General features: G+C 40.2%; 1 pseudogene across 1 annotated transcript; it reads right to left on the bottom strand.

The window, feature by feature from the left end:
* Window positions 1-266: 266 nt before the first annotated feature.
* On the bottom strand, window positions 267-1,873 carry LOC147820472 (P2Y purinoceptor 4-like; annotated as a pseudogene). The gene is made up of 2 exons (XR_015448478.1): window positions 1,840-1,873; window positions 267-1,648 (listed from the first exon to the last, which is right to left on the bottom strand). The product of XR_015448478.1 is annotated as a P2Y purinoceptor 4-like (transcript).
* Window positions 1,874-15,492: the final 13,619 nt, after the last annotated feature.

Raw genomic sequence — 15,492 nt, 5'->3', positions numbered from 1 at the left:
AGAGTCCCCACCCTCCTGGCTGCTCACCAGTTCCATAGTGCCATGCCTCCAGTGGCTTGTGGAGCCCTGGCACACAGGCTCCCTGAGATTGTACCGTATTTCAGCACCTAGGTAGGCAAGACCATCCTGTCTTCAAGAGGGAACCAGGAAGTGGGTGTGGGTGCTACACATGGCACATATGGCATGTATGATATGCCAGTGCAGCCTACTTCCTGCTTCTGGCTATCACTATCAGATAAATCAGACCAATTCTACAATTACCCCACCCTCCCCACCCCTGCAGTTGAATGCTCTTATCTGGCTGGAGAAATACACTCGTGGGAGGACGTGGGGGGTTGAGTAAGGAAGAGGACTGGAGAAGCCTTGCAGAGTCCAGAAACAGGACTAATGTCCCTGGGAAAGGACAGAAACAAAAAGAAAGAAGTAGAGGTAGTGAAGTAACCACCACTACCTTTATCTAAAAAGGAGAAGAGAAACGAAGCACTTTGCCAGGGGTCACTAAAGAGGACCCTCGCCTCTGCTCCACACTCACTCCCTTTCCCTTCACTTCCCAGCTTCCAGTGTTACAATCTATCTTCTCTAGGGGCAGGGAAGTGACTGTTGTGGGAGATGGTTGCCCACCTGCAGCTGCTATTCTCAGGCAGGGACACCAGCGTCAGGGAGGAGGCAGCTGTGCGGGGCTGGGGTCTGCCACCTCTGCAGAGGTGTTGGAACTGGCATTGGTACTTGTCCCCAGTGAGTAGGTAGAGCACGGGATCCAGGCAGCTATTGGCACTGGCCAGGGGCCAGGTCACTTTGTAGGCCACGTTGACAATATTCAGCGTCTGGCAGTCAGCTCCCAGTAGCCTTGCCAGGTAATAAATGGTGCGCGTGATGTGGAAAGGCACAAAACAGACAGCAAAGACAGTCAGGACTACAGTGATGGTGTGGAGAGAATGGAGACAAGAAAATGACTATGCAGACCCTGGCAAGGGCCGATATAAGCACTGGACCATGAGCCCTTAGCCCACCAGAATGACCAGACAGGGCAAGCCAAAGAGCAGCCCCATGATCACTGAGCTAAAGTGCAAGTAGTGGGCAAACTTCTCAGGCCAAGTGGTGTCATGGTACAGAATTGTGGTCCCCCTGGTGCTGGTTGTGACAAAGAACAGGTTGGGCACAAGGCAGCTGGCTACTACTAACCAAACTCCTAGGCAGAGAAGGGCTGCAAAACGAGGGCGGCCCCAGCATAGTGCCCGCAGTGGGTGGCAGATGCCCAGGTAGCGATGCACACTGATGCAGGTGAGGAAGAGGACACTGCAGTAGATGTTCCAATAGAAGAGAAAACGAATGAACTTGCAGAACCCAGTGCCAAAGGGCCAGTGGTTGTGGGCTGCATAGTAGTAGATGAGGGTGAGCAGTGACAGCACATACAAGGTGTCTCTTAATGCCAAGTGAAACATGTAGGTGGCTGTTGCATCCCAGGGTCGGAGTTGAAAGAGGAAGAGCCAGAGAGTTGGGGCATTGAGGCCCAGGCCCAGCACAAAGACAACTGCATAGCTCACAGGCAGCAGGATGAACTTGAACTCCTCATTAAACCAGCAATCCAGCTCCACCTCATCTTCTCCAAGGCCAGGGCTGGGGCCCAAGGAGGTGAACAGTGAGGACTCTGCAGACAGAAAGGGCAGAAGTAAGGGTGGCTGGATTTCCCTGGTGCCTCCCCCATGGTGCCTTCACCTCTGATCCTGCCCTGGTCCCAGTTCCCTGTACTGTATGTGCCCCTGACACCTTCACTCCACCTGGATATACCCCAGGAGCTTCAACACCACCCTTGCCCAAGAAGTTTGGCACATCTCCTACCTGCTCCCTTTGAAGCGGAGCCCAGTTGATTCTGTCACCCTTTCCCTTGGAAACCAGAGGGCAAATTCAAGGGGGTGGGGCTTAGGGTGGGTCCTGTCCCTCCTCCTGTCCCATCTCTGGAGATCATCACAGCTAGAAAAGACCTTGGAAACTATCTAGTCCAACCCACTCAGCATACAGATTTGGAAACTTGATAAGATTATGATTTAACTACTTTGAAATGATTGTGGGAGGGAGTACTGTACACAAGGACACATCCAAATTTACAGAAGAGTCAGGCCCTGGAGATAAGTAAATTACAAGAAGATAATATAAAACTGTGGAAGCAGAAATGTGGGAAATAAATTTTAACATGGGGAACTACAAGACAATACATTGAAAGATTTTAGAAAATCTAAACTACAAATGTTAATAAAAAAATGGTAAATTTTATTACAATAAAGCATATTGTCTTTAATTCCTCTCAAAATATTTCTCCTCACTTTGAACATACTTATTCCATTGTTCTTGCCACTTACTGAAGGAGTTTTGGAACCCCTATTTTGTGAGTGTAATAAATTTATGAGGTGTAATAAAAAATACAGTGAATGCTGTTGCTGAGTGCCGTGCAAAGGAGAGGAAGGCTCAAAAAACATGATGTGCCCTCATCCACCTTATTCACTGGATCTGGCACTGCATGACTTCTGGCTCTTCTCCAAAATCAAAATGATCATGAAAGAAATGTTTCGATTCCTTCAGAACAGCAAGGTAGCCATGACAGCACAACTAAAAACACTCATGAAAGAGAACTTCTAGAACTGCTTCAGAAAGTGGCAAGATTTGTGTAGAGATGGGAAAGGGATCTAGAAATGAGGGAGGTGGAACGAGGTGGGGGGGGAGTAAAAAGGATCAAGATTCTATGTGCATACGTATCACAAACATGTGCTAATAAAAATTATTTTAAAGGTAGCAAGAACAATTAGATAAGTGTATTTGAAATATTGGGGGTATTTTGAGAGGGATGAATGGAAATGTGTCTTTTACTATAATAATTTTTTAAAAAATTAAATATAACCCTATTTTTGGCCACACTTCACACATTTTTAACTCCATATGCTAATAATTATAGCAAATGTTTATACAGCCTTTACTATGTGCTGAGTACTGTTCTAAGGATTTTATAGTTATTAACACCTCACCAACTATCTATGAAGTAGGTTCTATTATTGTCCCTACTTTGCTGAAGAGAAAAGTAAGGCCTGGGTAATTTATTTTGCTAATTAGTGGTAGAATCAATTTTTGAAACCAGGCAAGCCTGCTTTTGGACCAGACTGTAGTATCTATGACTTACATTGGCATGCTTAGTTGCCCCTCTAAGCAACTGGCCATGATCCATGGAAGGATCAACAAATATTTACTGAGAGCCTTCTGTGTCCCTGGTCCAGCTCTAAGCACTATGAGTGAACAAAACAAACACTACCTCCTAATCTAATGATGGTTACATGCTGCTGGGGGTTAATAAAGTTAATGAGTAAAATATGCAGATTGTGATAACTGTTACAGGGAAAAATAAAGGAGGAAAGGGAAATAGAGAATGACAAGAGGAAGAGAGAATTGCTGTTTTAAATACTAGGGTGATTTGAATAAGGACAGTGTACTGTGAGGATGGGGAAACAGAAGATGAGGTCAGAGAATTTGTCAGGGACCAGATCATGAAGGTTCTTTGAGGTCATTGTAAGGGTACTAGATTTACTGAGTGAACAGAAGGCTTATAGAAAAAGGCTTATAAAGGGCTGGGGATTTAGCTCAGTGGCACCAAGCCTGCCTCAAAAGCACAAGGTCTCATGGTCTGGGTTACACTGTAGAGGGCCCACTGGCCAACCCTATGCTGAGAATAGACTGCAGGGCTGGAGGCATGGGAATGATTAGGCAAGAGGCTGTTGCCAGTAGAGATGATGGTAACTTCGACACAGTAGCAGAGATGACAAAAAGTGGTTAGATGCTGGATAGATTCTGATGGAGAGACAAGATTTATTGATGTGGGGTGTGAGAAAGAGGAGTAAAAAAATGACTCCAAGGGGAAGATGTCCTCTTTTAAAAATGGTCTTGGGAAAACTGGCTATCCACACGCAGAAGATTGAATCTGAACCATGTCTTTTACCAAGTACTAAACTAAAAAATAGATCAAAGATCTAAATATTAAATTAGGAGCACTTAACCTGCTGGAAGATAAAATACATAAAAATTTTGAAGTCATAGACATTGACAAAGCCTTTCTGAAGAGGGCCTCAGTTGAACAAAAAATAGCATCAAGAATCAACAAATGGGATAAGATCTGGGCATGGTGATGCATGCCTACAATCTAACCACTTGGGAAGCTGAGGGAGGAGGATCATTGCGAGTTTGAGGCCAACCTGGGCTACATAGTGAGTTCAAGGGCAGTCTGAACTACATAGTGAGACTCTGTCTTAAAAACCAAAAAACAAACAAAACAAAAGGGATCATATCAAATTTTAAAACTTCTGCACAGCAAAAGAAACAACCCAACACAATGAAAAGAAAACCTACAGAATGGGAAAAATTTTACCAGAGATTCCTCTAACAGAGAACTCATATCAAGAATATACAAAGAACTAAAAAAAATTAGACTCCAAAAACGGAAGATCCAATCAAAGAATGGGCAAGCAAAAGGAATAGACACTTCACAGAAGAAGTACAAATGGCCAATAAATGCATGAGGAAATGCTCAGCATCATTGGCCATTAGAGAAATGCAAATAAAAATAACACTGCGATTCCATCTTAGTCCAGAAAGAATGGCCATCATCAAGAACTCAAATAATAACAAATGCTGGAGAGGCTGAAGGGAAAAAGGAACTCTTCTACACTGTTGGTGGGAATATAAATTAATACAACTACTATGGAAATAAGTGTGGTAATTCCTCAAAAAACTGAAACTAGAAATTCTATTTGATGAAGATATTTCCCTTCTAGGCATGTTTCTGAAAGTGTTGAAGATATCCTATTACAGTGATACATATATGCCTGTGTTTATGTCAGCACAATTCATAATAGTTAAATCTTGAAAGCAGCCCATATGTCCATCAATAGATGAATGAAGAAAATGTGTTTATATACAATGGAGTACTACTCTGCCATAAAGAAGGATAAATTTGAGTCATTTGTAGGAAAGTGGATGCACTTTGAAACCATAATGGTAAGTGAAATAAATCAAACACAGAAGGTTAAATATCATATGGTTTCTTTTATATGAGAAACCCAGAGTAAAAATAAAGAGCAAAATAAAAGACAGATAATAAGAAGTAAGGAGATAGATCATTCTCAAAAGGGAAGAGGAGCAAGAGATAGAGGAAAGGGGAGAGAGAGGAGGTATAAGGGATGAAATAAATAGAAATTGAAAGGTGTTACATACATGTACCAACTCGACACAAGAAATGGAAACATTATGCACAGCAAACATGTATTTTAAAAAGGAAGGGGATCAAGAGGTGGGTGGAAGGGGGGAGGGAAGGGAAAGAGGATGAAAAAGGAATTAAGATATATAACGTAAATGTACCAACTTCCCACAAGGAATGTAAACATTATGTACTATGTACATGCACTAGGAAACTAAACTAAAATACAAGAAAAATTTAAATAACCCCGAGATTTCTGATTTCAGCAACTAGAAGAATGAAGATGCTGCTGACAGGTGCAGGGGAAGGCTGTGAAAGGAGCAAGTTTGGGGAAAGAAGAGTTTATTTCAGCCTATAAATGCTGAGATGTCTAGCTGGGCATGGGTGCACACCTGTAATCCCAGCACTCTGGGAGGCTGAGGTGGGAGGATTGCAAATTTCAGCCCAGCCTGGGCAATTTAGCATGACTTAAAGAGACCCTAATTTTTCTTAATTTTTGTTAATTTGGGTTTTTGTTTGTTTGATTGCTTGTTTTTGTTTTTTGAGAGTAAGAACACTGTTTTTAGTTTTGTTTTATTCTTGTTTTTGTTTTCTCCTTCTTTCCTTCCTGTCTTCACCAGTTTCCTGAAGCTTATGTAATCTTTCCTTGTCCTACAGCCTTGCTTCTAATCTCTTTCTCTTCTTTCATTTCTGTATTTTTTTCCTCTTCTCCCTTTTAAATTTTCTTCACTTAGAGTAAAATCACTCTATTGAGTGGATATTTACTGTATATAATTTTCTGATCTGTCTTACATTTTGCTATATAACTATAAATCTTATACATAGGGTTAAAGGTGGCAAATTACTAGTTATCTCACTTTGTCATTTTCCAATCTGTGTGTGATGGCATTGCTATTATTGATTGTACTACTTTAGCCAACTTGACGTAGTTGTTGTGATCAATTTATCTTCCTTGTATCCCAATAACCAGATTGTCTGGGACTTATAAACAATACTGCAGCCCAGTACCAAAGAACTGGGTGGTAGGCCAAACAGGCTGCAATGTTTTATCCCTAATAAATTAAAGAGGCAGGATCTTGAGAAAGACTCAAAATTGAAAAGCCAGATATGCATAGAAAGCAACTCTGACATATAATTTCCTAAAGAGGTCTCAATACTAGTAATAAAGTTACTTACAATAAGCAATATTACAATCATCAATGTAGAAAACAAATTTTTAAGAATAGAAAATGAGAAAACATGGGAGCAAGATGCAACCCCAGACCTCCAGGTCACCCAAGGCAAATTCAGGGTGCACTGAGGTGGAAGAAATAAAAAACCACTCAGATGAACCTTCTGAAATGGTAGTGGCAGAAGTGAAAAAGCAGGTGAATTAGTTTCTAGAAAAAAAAAACAAAATGAGAAATAATTACATAGGTAACTAAAGAGGCGATGACCATATGAAGGATATGGTTAGTGAATCTAGAGTAGACACAGTTTAAAAACAAAAATACAGTAGTTTAGGAAAAACATAGAAACCATAAAGGCCAACATAGCAAATCATCAAAAAGATTATACACCATGGGCCTGGGGATTTAGCTCAGTGGTTCTGGCACCTGCCTCGCAAGCACAAGGTCCCGAGTTCGATCCCTGGTACAAAAAACAAAACAAATGAAACATAAAAGTGAACATTAAAAAGATTATACACCATGACCAAGTCGGGTTCATCTCAGGAATGTGGGAATGGTTCAACATACACAAAGCAATAAATGTAATATATCATATTCTTTTTCATTAAGTTTATTGGTACATTTTATGTATGCAATACAGTTACATTCATCATTGGGAACTTGTACCTTATACGATGTATCTTGGTTCTTATTTTTTCCCCATTCCTCTGCCCTCCCTTCAATCCCTCCACCCAATATATCATATTAATAGAACCAAGGACAAAACCCACATGAGGATCTCAACACAGGCAGAAAAAGCATTTGGCAAAGTCCTGCATCCATTCATGATTTTTAAAAAATGAAAGAAAATTGAAATAGAAGGAGTTTATCTCAATCTGATAAAAGCCATCTATGACAAACCAACAGCCAACATCATACTAAACCGACAAAACCTGAAAACTTTCATTCTAAAATCAGGAACATGACAAGGATGCCCACTATCACCACTCCTATTCAATATAGTTCTGAAAACATTAGCCAGAGCAATTAGGCAAGAGAAAGAAATAAGAATAGGAAAGGAAAAAGTCAAATTATCATTATTTGCTGATGATGGATGCTCTACATAAAAGAACTCAAACACTTCACCAAAAGACTCCTGGAATTGACAACTAAATTTGGCAGCATAGCAGTATACAAAGTCAACACTCAAAAATCAATAGCATCTGAACCAACACTGCCATCCCTATAATAAAACCACTTTCTACATACTGCCAGATCTGACTTCTAACTGTTTGTTTTGTTAAACAAATTTCTGTCTATGTTCATACTTTTTTCTTCTATTATCTTTATCCAGTTTTGGGATTAGCACAACGTTGATTTCCTAAAATGAGAGGAGAAGTGTTTTTTCTTTTTTCTGCTTTAAATGTTTGATATAATTCATCCGTTAAAATGTATATGAGCCTGTTGTTGTTATATAGGTAGGTTTTTAAGCTAGGAATATACTTTCTTTAACAGGTGCTATTCAAATTTTATATTTCCTCCAGAGTCAGTTTCATTAATTTGTCTTCTAAAGTACTTCATAGAAGTTGTCAAATTTATTTCAAAAAAGATTTTTGTAATATGCTTTCTATATCCCTTTAAATGCTATAAAATCTATAGTAATGTCCTCTAAGTTTTGATATTATAATTTTTAAAATGTGTAATTGATATTGTGTAATAGGAAGAAAAGGTCTAAAGGAGTAGGGGAAGTGGGAGGGTTAGAGGAAAGGAAAAAAGGGAAATGAACAAATATGAGAAAAGGAAAAAAATGGAAACAAAGTCTTTGCAAATAGGGAAGTGTGGAGGGGGTGAAGGGAGGGCAGGGGAAGGGGAAAAAAAATAAGAACCAAGATACTCATGTAATGGTACAAGATCCCAATGATGAATGTAACTGTATTTTATATCTAAAATGTACCAATAAACTTAATGGGGAAAAAATCAATAGCATTCCTGTACACAAATAATAAACTCACTGAAAGAGAAATTAAGGAAACAACACCTTTCATAATAGCATAAAGAAAAATGAAATACTTAGGAATCAATCTAACAACAGAAGTGAAAGACCTCTACATTTGAAACTATAGTACTCTGAAAAAAGAAATTAAAGGAAATATCAGAAAATGGAAAGATATCCCTGGTTCTTGGATAGGCAGAACCAATATAGTGAAAATGGCCATACTTCCAAAACTGTTATACAGATTTAATTCAATCTTGATCAAATTATTAACAAAATACCTGAAAGAACTAGAGAAAACAATCCTAAAATTCATATGGAACTAAAAGAGGTCTAGAATAGCAAAAGCAATTCTCAGCAACAAGAGCAAAGCCAGAGGCATCAGAATCCCCAGTTTGAAGTTACACTATGAAGCTACCATGTTAAAAACCGCATGGTACTAGAAAAAAAAAGGCCCAAATATTAATGAAACAGAATAGAAGATACAGAAATAACTCTAAGGACACTCAGCTACCTTATCTTTGACAAAGGGGCCAAACACCTTCACTGGAAGAAAGATAGCCTCTGCAATAAATGGTGCTGGAAAATAAATGGCTTTCCACATGCCTGAAAATTGAACCTAGACCCATATCTCTCACCATGCACTAAATTAAAATAGAAATTTATCAAATATATAAATATAAAAACATAAGTACTTAATCTGCTGGATGATAGAATAGGTAAAACTCTAGAAAATATAGTAGTAGGCAAAGACTTCATGAGCAAAACCTTGATCACACAGGAAATATTACAAAGAATCAACAACTGGGATCACGTCAAATTAAAAAGCTTTTCCACAGCAAAAGAAACTACCAAAAGAGTGAAGATACAACTCACAGAATGGGAAAAAATTTTACCAGCTACTCCTCAGACAAAGGACTAGCATCTAGAACACATAAAGAACTCAAAAAATCACCCCCCCAAATTTAAAGGCCCAATCCAAACGTGGGCACCTGAAATGAATAGACATGTTTTAGATGAAAAAGTACAAACAGCAAATAAATATATGAAAAAATATCACTGGTCATTCAAGCAATGCAAATTAAAACAACACACCCAGATTCCACCTTACTCCAGAAAGAATGTCAAGAAATGAACCAATAATAAATGCTGGCGGGGGTGTGGGGAAAAAGGAACCTTTTTCCACTGTTGGTGGAGTGTAAACTGGCACAACCACTGTGCAGGTCACTATGGAGATTCCTCCAAAAACTAAAACTAGAGATTCCATCTGACCCAGCTTTTCCCTTTTAGGTATCTTCCTGAAAGAGTTAAAATGCACCATACCACAGTGATATATGGAGCAGTATTTATAATGGGTAAGTACTGGGAACAGCCCATATGTCCATCAAAAGATGAATGGATTAAGAAAATGTGGTTTTTATATACAGTGAAGTACTACTCTGCCATAAAGAAGGATAAGCTTGAGCCAGGCCTCGTGGTGCATGCCTGTAATTCCAGTACTTGGGGGGCTGAGGCAGGAGGATCTCGAGAGTTCAAGGCCAGCCTGGTCTACATAGTGAGTTCAGGGCCAGTTTGAACTACAAAGGAAGGCCCTGCCTCAAAAAAAAAAGAAGGATAAACTTGAGACATTTTTAGGTAAATGAATGCACCTCGAGACCATAATTTTAAGTGAAATAAATCAGACACACAGGTTTAAATATCATATTGTTTCTCTTGTGTGAGAAACCTGAAGGTTCAATAAAGAGCAAAATGGAGGATAGATACTGGGAAGTAGGAAGAACATGTTTAAATGTGAAGGGGAACAAGGGAGGGGGAAGGGGAAAGGAAGGAAGGGAAAAAGGGATTTTAAAAAAGAGAATGGAAGGAAAAAATGGAACCAAGGTTCCTGTAAATAGGGAGGGGAAGAAGGCTTGAAGAGAGGGGAGGGGAATGGGGGAGAAGGAAGAATTAAGATATATTATATACAGATACAAACTGTCTATGACAAATGTGGTCATTATGTATGGCAAACATGTACAATACTACGAAAAAACCCACTAAAAACAGAACTACAAATGACCCAGCCATACCATTATTTAGTATAAATAGTATATTCCAAAGAAATTAAAGTCAGCATCCTATAGTGAAAAAAAAAACAAGTTTTGCTCAGTTGACCAGGCTGGCCTCCAATTTGTGTCCTCCTGCTCAACCTCCCAAATTGCTGGGATTACAGGCATGTATTACCAGGCCCGGCCTATAAGATATTTTTTAATATTACTTTGTTTTCAAGGATAAACCTGGCCTCTTCAGAGGAGGTGGAGTGTGATTTCAAGCTTGGTGCACACCCAAGTTGAAGTGCCACACTAGAGAAGCCCAGCCTGAGGCAGCCTCTTTCTCCTACTACTTCAAACTGGCTTAGCTCTGTTAACAGCTCACCTGACAGTTTTGATAGATCTTTGTCCCTAGACACAGCTGCAGCTGCTGTTGCCACCACTGCCACCCAGTGGCTGCTTCAGGAAAAGACGTCTTCCAACATTCCCCAACCGGAAGTCCTAGCTTCCACTATTCTCAACAGGGCCAAAAGGAAAGAAGGGCTGCAAGGCCAGTCACACTCTCTGAAATTCTTCTTTGCTTTGGTTTCTGTGACTTTGAATTACTCTTCATCTCCTGTTCTTCTGGAGTTCCTTCTGACTCTTTTGTCCTTCTTCCCTGAAATGTGGCCCTTCCCCCAAGGAGCTTCTCTTTCCCTCCCCTCTCCCTCTCACAACCTTCTCCACCACTTCTCTCCGGCCTCTCAAAACATCCATTCCCATGACTTCAAGTCCACTTAGACATTATCAATAATTCTAATGACCAAATGACTCCAGCATACAGATTTCTCTCTAATCAAAAGCCTTCCAGGTGAGCCAGGGATTTAGCTCAGTGTTTCTGCTGCCTGCCTTGTAAGCGCAAGGTCCAGAGTTCGATCCCCAGTACCAAAAAACAAAACAACACAAACAAAAGCTTTCTAGGTGAAGTTATGATAACATATGTTCTAGAGGGTTTTTCCTTCAAATTATTTGTGCTGTTGTCCAAAAAAATGCCTTCTCATTCAGAGTTAAGAAAGTAGGTATTAGGTAGGTGTGGTGGCCCATCCGTGTAATCTCAGCATTCAGGAAGCTGAGGCAGGAGGCTCACTGCAAGACCAGCCTGGCCTACATAGCAAGTTCAAGGCCAGCATGAACTACATAGCAAGGCCTCATCTCAAAAACCCAAAACCCCAAATCAAACTAAACACAAAAAAGTAGGTTCTGGTGCTGAGGATATAGCTCCATGGGAGATCACTTGCTTGGGATGTGCATGACCCTGGGTTACACCCCAGCACTGCAAAAATAACTAAAAGGAGCACCTTGCACATAGTAAGTATTTCATAACAGTTTGTTGAAAGAATGAATGACCGTTATAGTTTGTTGGGTTGAATGGTTTCTGCGTGTATAATTTAAGCCCTGTATATGTTGTTTGGTATAACATACACCCGCTTGGCTGTTTGACATCCATTCTATTTACAACTGGAATTTTGTAGGTACAAAGTTTATCTTCTTTCCCCTGACAGAGACAAATAAGGTGTATGGATACCATTATCGTTTATGCCCTTCAATTCTATTGCTCCTCCAATTTTTTCCAGTCCTCTCCTTCCTGGCCCCTCACATCTAATATTCATAAGTATCTTGATAAGTTTCCCTGAAATATTTTTGTTTCCTTGGGAACTAAAGAAAGAAAGGAGGAGAAAGACATCTCTTTCTTTAAGTAAGGAGAGAAGGAAAGAGAAAAAAAGACGGGAGCAAGGGAGGGAGGGAGATAAGTGATATAATACAGACTTTGGAGTCAGACAGTCCCAGACTTGAACTCTGGCTCCATCACCTACCAGCTGTGTGACTGTGAACAAGTCTTCCTGAAACTCCATTTCCTCATATATGGAATGGGGACAATGTCACCTAGGTTTTTGTTTGGGGAAAAATGAGGCAATGTACATAAGAACCCATCTTGGTGTCTGGTAATTATCATCCTCATCATTGTTAGTAGAAATTAAAATATAGGTGCATTTGGAGGGTGTGAGAGGTTCACCTTGATTGCTTGGGTTTTCTTTATGAAGTGAAAAAATGAAGTCACCTGCTAAGGATAAGTAGAAGACGACAGTTACTCAACCTTGATGAAAAAAAGGAATAATTTGGAACTTACTAATAAAACTATAGTAAAGTGACTAGTTCCACACAATTGTATCCAGGTCACACAATTATATCATGTGTTTTCTCTGTAGTGTACCCTTTGAGTCTTTCTAAACATCTGTTCTTTATCTCCAGCAAATCTGTTAACCTTAGAGCAAAGGCTGGACCACTTTGTTCAGCACCTAGGATAGTGTGACAAATCTTTGTTTCTGTCACTGGATCCATCTATCTCCTTTGCACCCTCCACCAGTGACCTAATAATGCCCTTGTCCACATCCTACTTTAATCTGTTGGTTTGCTTTCAGTTGTAATAGTAACAATTCCAACTCATTTGACTTTTTTTAAAAAAGGAAAGGCACTATCTTGTGTATAAGTCCAGAGTGGGTGACTTTGGAGTTAATTTATTCAGTAGTGCAACAATGTCATAAAAATTCCCGATATCTTCTATCTTTCTCATCTGCAACCCTCAGCATGTTGTTTGCAGCTCTCATGGTCACAAGGTGGCCACTGTAGTTCAAGAATTGCCTTCAAACTTGGCAATATGCAATGGGAAGGGAGGAAGGCCTCTCTTCCTGTGTTTATTAGTCGGGAACCCTCTTTCAGAATCTTCCCAGCATACCTCCCTTCACATCTCAGCCATCATGCATGTAACTAAACCAGTCACTGATCAAGGGGGGGTGAAATGACCATGATTGACTTAGAGGAGCATAGGAGGCAGGTGAAATACACTTTACAAATGGGGATTCTGCTCACAAAGAGGATGGGGGAGATGGCTATTGGGTTGGTAAACAACTCTATCGGCTATAACCCTTACTAAATAGCTCACACCTTCCTAGCACAGAGATCATTTCCTAACTGGAAGGCTTGATTGAGAGTATCATTGGAGTGTGCAGAGCAAGGGTGAGTAAGGACCTGGAAATAGCTCTCCCATCAATCTATGCTAGAGATCATAAACTCCACAATCAACAAAGCATTCCTTTGCCTTCTTCTCCTTGCAGTCTTGTAAAATGCAAGTATTCCTGGTCAAAGGGGCACAGGGGAATTTGGGGTAATGAAAATGTTATGTATCTTGATCTTGGTGGTGGCTAAATATGTGTATACATAAGTATATTAGTTTCCTATGGATGCTGTAACAAATTGCCACCAATTTATTGGTTTAAAACAGTACATACTTTTCTTTCATAGTTCTTGAGATCAGAAGTATGAAAATATCAATGGGCCAAAATCCAGGTGTCAGCAGACCTGTACCTAAACTGCAACAGTCACCTTGTGACCATAAGAGACTATGGGAGAGAACCCATTTCCTTGCCTCTTCTGCTTCTTGAGCTGCATTTCTTGGCAGTAGCCCCTTCCACTACCTTCAAGCCTAGCAGCACAACATCTTGCTTCGGGCCTCACATTGCCCTCTATCTCCATAGTGAAATCTCCCTCTGCCTCTGTCATAATGAAACTGGTGATTATATGTATTTAGGGCCCACCTGGTTAACACATCATAATCTCACCATTTTAAGATTCTTAATTTAATCACATCTACAAATCATTCTCTATCATGTGAGATAACATTTGTAGATTGCAGGGATTAGGACCTGATATCTTTAGGGGTTATTATTCAGCTTACCACGGTAGGTAAAAATTCATTGAGATGCTCTTAAAATTTGTGCATTTTGCTGTATGTAAATTGTACCTCAGTCAAGAAATGAACACACTAGACAGGAAACTATAAAGTAGACAGACTTTTGGAGATGGAAAGGAGATGGAGGAGGAAAGGAGAGGGGGTAATGGGGAGGAAAATAACAAAATATGTTATATGCATGTACCAATATACCAAAATGAATCCCATTCTGTATTACTGATACAGTAAATCCTCAACTTATGAACATTTGACTTGCAAACTTCACAGGTGGACTGTATAAGACTTACCTTGTTGGTTCGTGAACAAATTCAACTTATGAACAATTCTCCCAGAATGGAACTTATTCATAAGTAGGGGCTTACTGTATGCACTAATTTAAAGAGAAATGCAGGCTGAGGATTTAGCTCAGTGGTACCAGCACCTGCCTCAAAAGTGCAAGGTCCTGAGTTCTATCCCCAGTACCAAAAAATAAAAATAAAAAATAAAAAGAAATGCACATACTCTTGGAAAAGGCATAATGATTTAAATTCCATCAAAATAATGAGCTAAAGACCTAACAGGTCTACTCTTTTCCTACTGAGGGGAACCATGGGGCTGACTTGCAAGAGGGATAAGTACTTGGATGGGAGGCAGGTGCTGTGACTGTGGGTCTGGTGAAGATTAGTACAAAAGTAGATTCATTCTGACCTTTCATGTCCTCACTGCCACTGGCCTTGGCAAGTATTTGAATCTTTCCCAAATGCCTAACATTAATTTCTGTCCTATTCTGGTCCCTGAAGGATCTGGGCTTCTAGCTCTACTTGGGAATTCCTGAGAAAGAGAATTATAGCAACTAAATGACAAGGCCACAGAGTGCATATTGGCCAGGAATGTAAGGACTTACCCAGTTAACTGTGCAAAGAGATTACAGGGCTGCTATGTACAGCCCTCAGGGAGAAGCCGGAGTTAGAGAAGGCTCTGCTCAGCCCTCTGAGCCACAGAAGACACTGCATGGCAGGGATCAAGAGCTGTGACTGTAGATAAGAACTACAGAACAGATAGTTCTAAGGGGAAGCAAAAGGGGCCAAGGTCCTGGATCCTTTAGAACTTGGAGGTTCAGTCTCTAAGTTCTCCAGGCTCACAAAGGGTAGGCCTGAGTCCTATGGGAAGGACAGTCAAGGACTGTCCTTGTTGTTGTCCTTGTCTTTGTCCTTGTCATCATGTTAGTCCTGACAGCTGCAGGGACAGAAATATCTCTAATTCCAATGAACAGTCACACAAGGCAAGGGAAGCTTCGTAGAGCATGGACTTAGTTTTAGAGA

This window comes from Heterocephalus glaber, unplaced genomic scaffold (genome assembly GCF_053883595.1).
Source record: "Heterocephalus glaber isolate CG9 unplaced genomic scaffold, H.glaber_assembly_v1.0 deba00001871, whole genome shotgun sequence".
NCBI lineage: Eukaryota > Metazoa > Chordata > Mammalia > Rodentia > Bathyergidae > Heterocephalus > Heterocephalus glaber.
The sequence above is the reverse complement of the archived record's forward strand: the minus strand, read 5'-3'. Positions and strand labels throughout refer to the sequence as shown.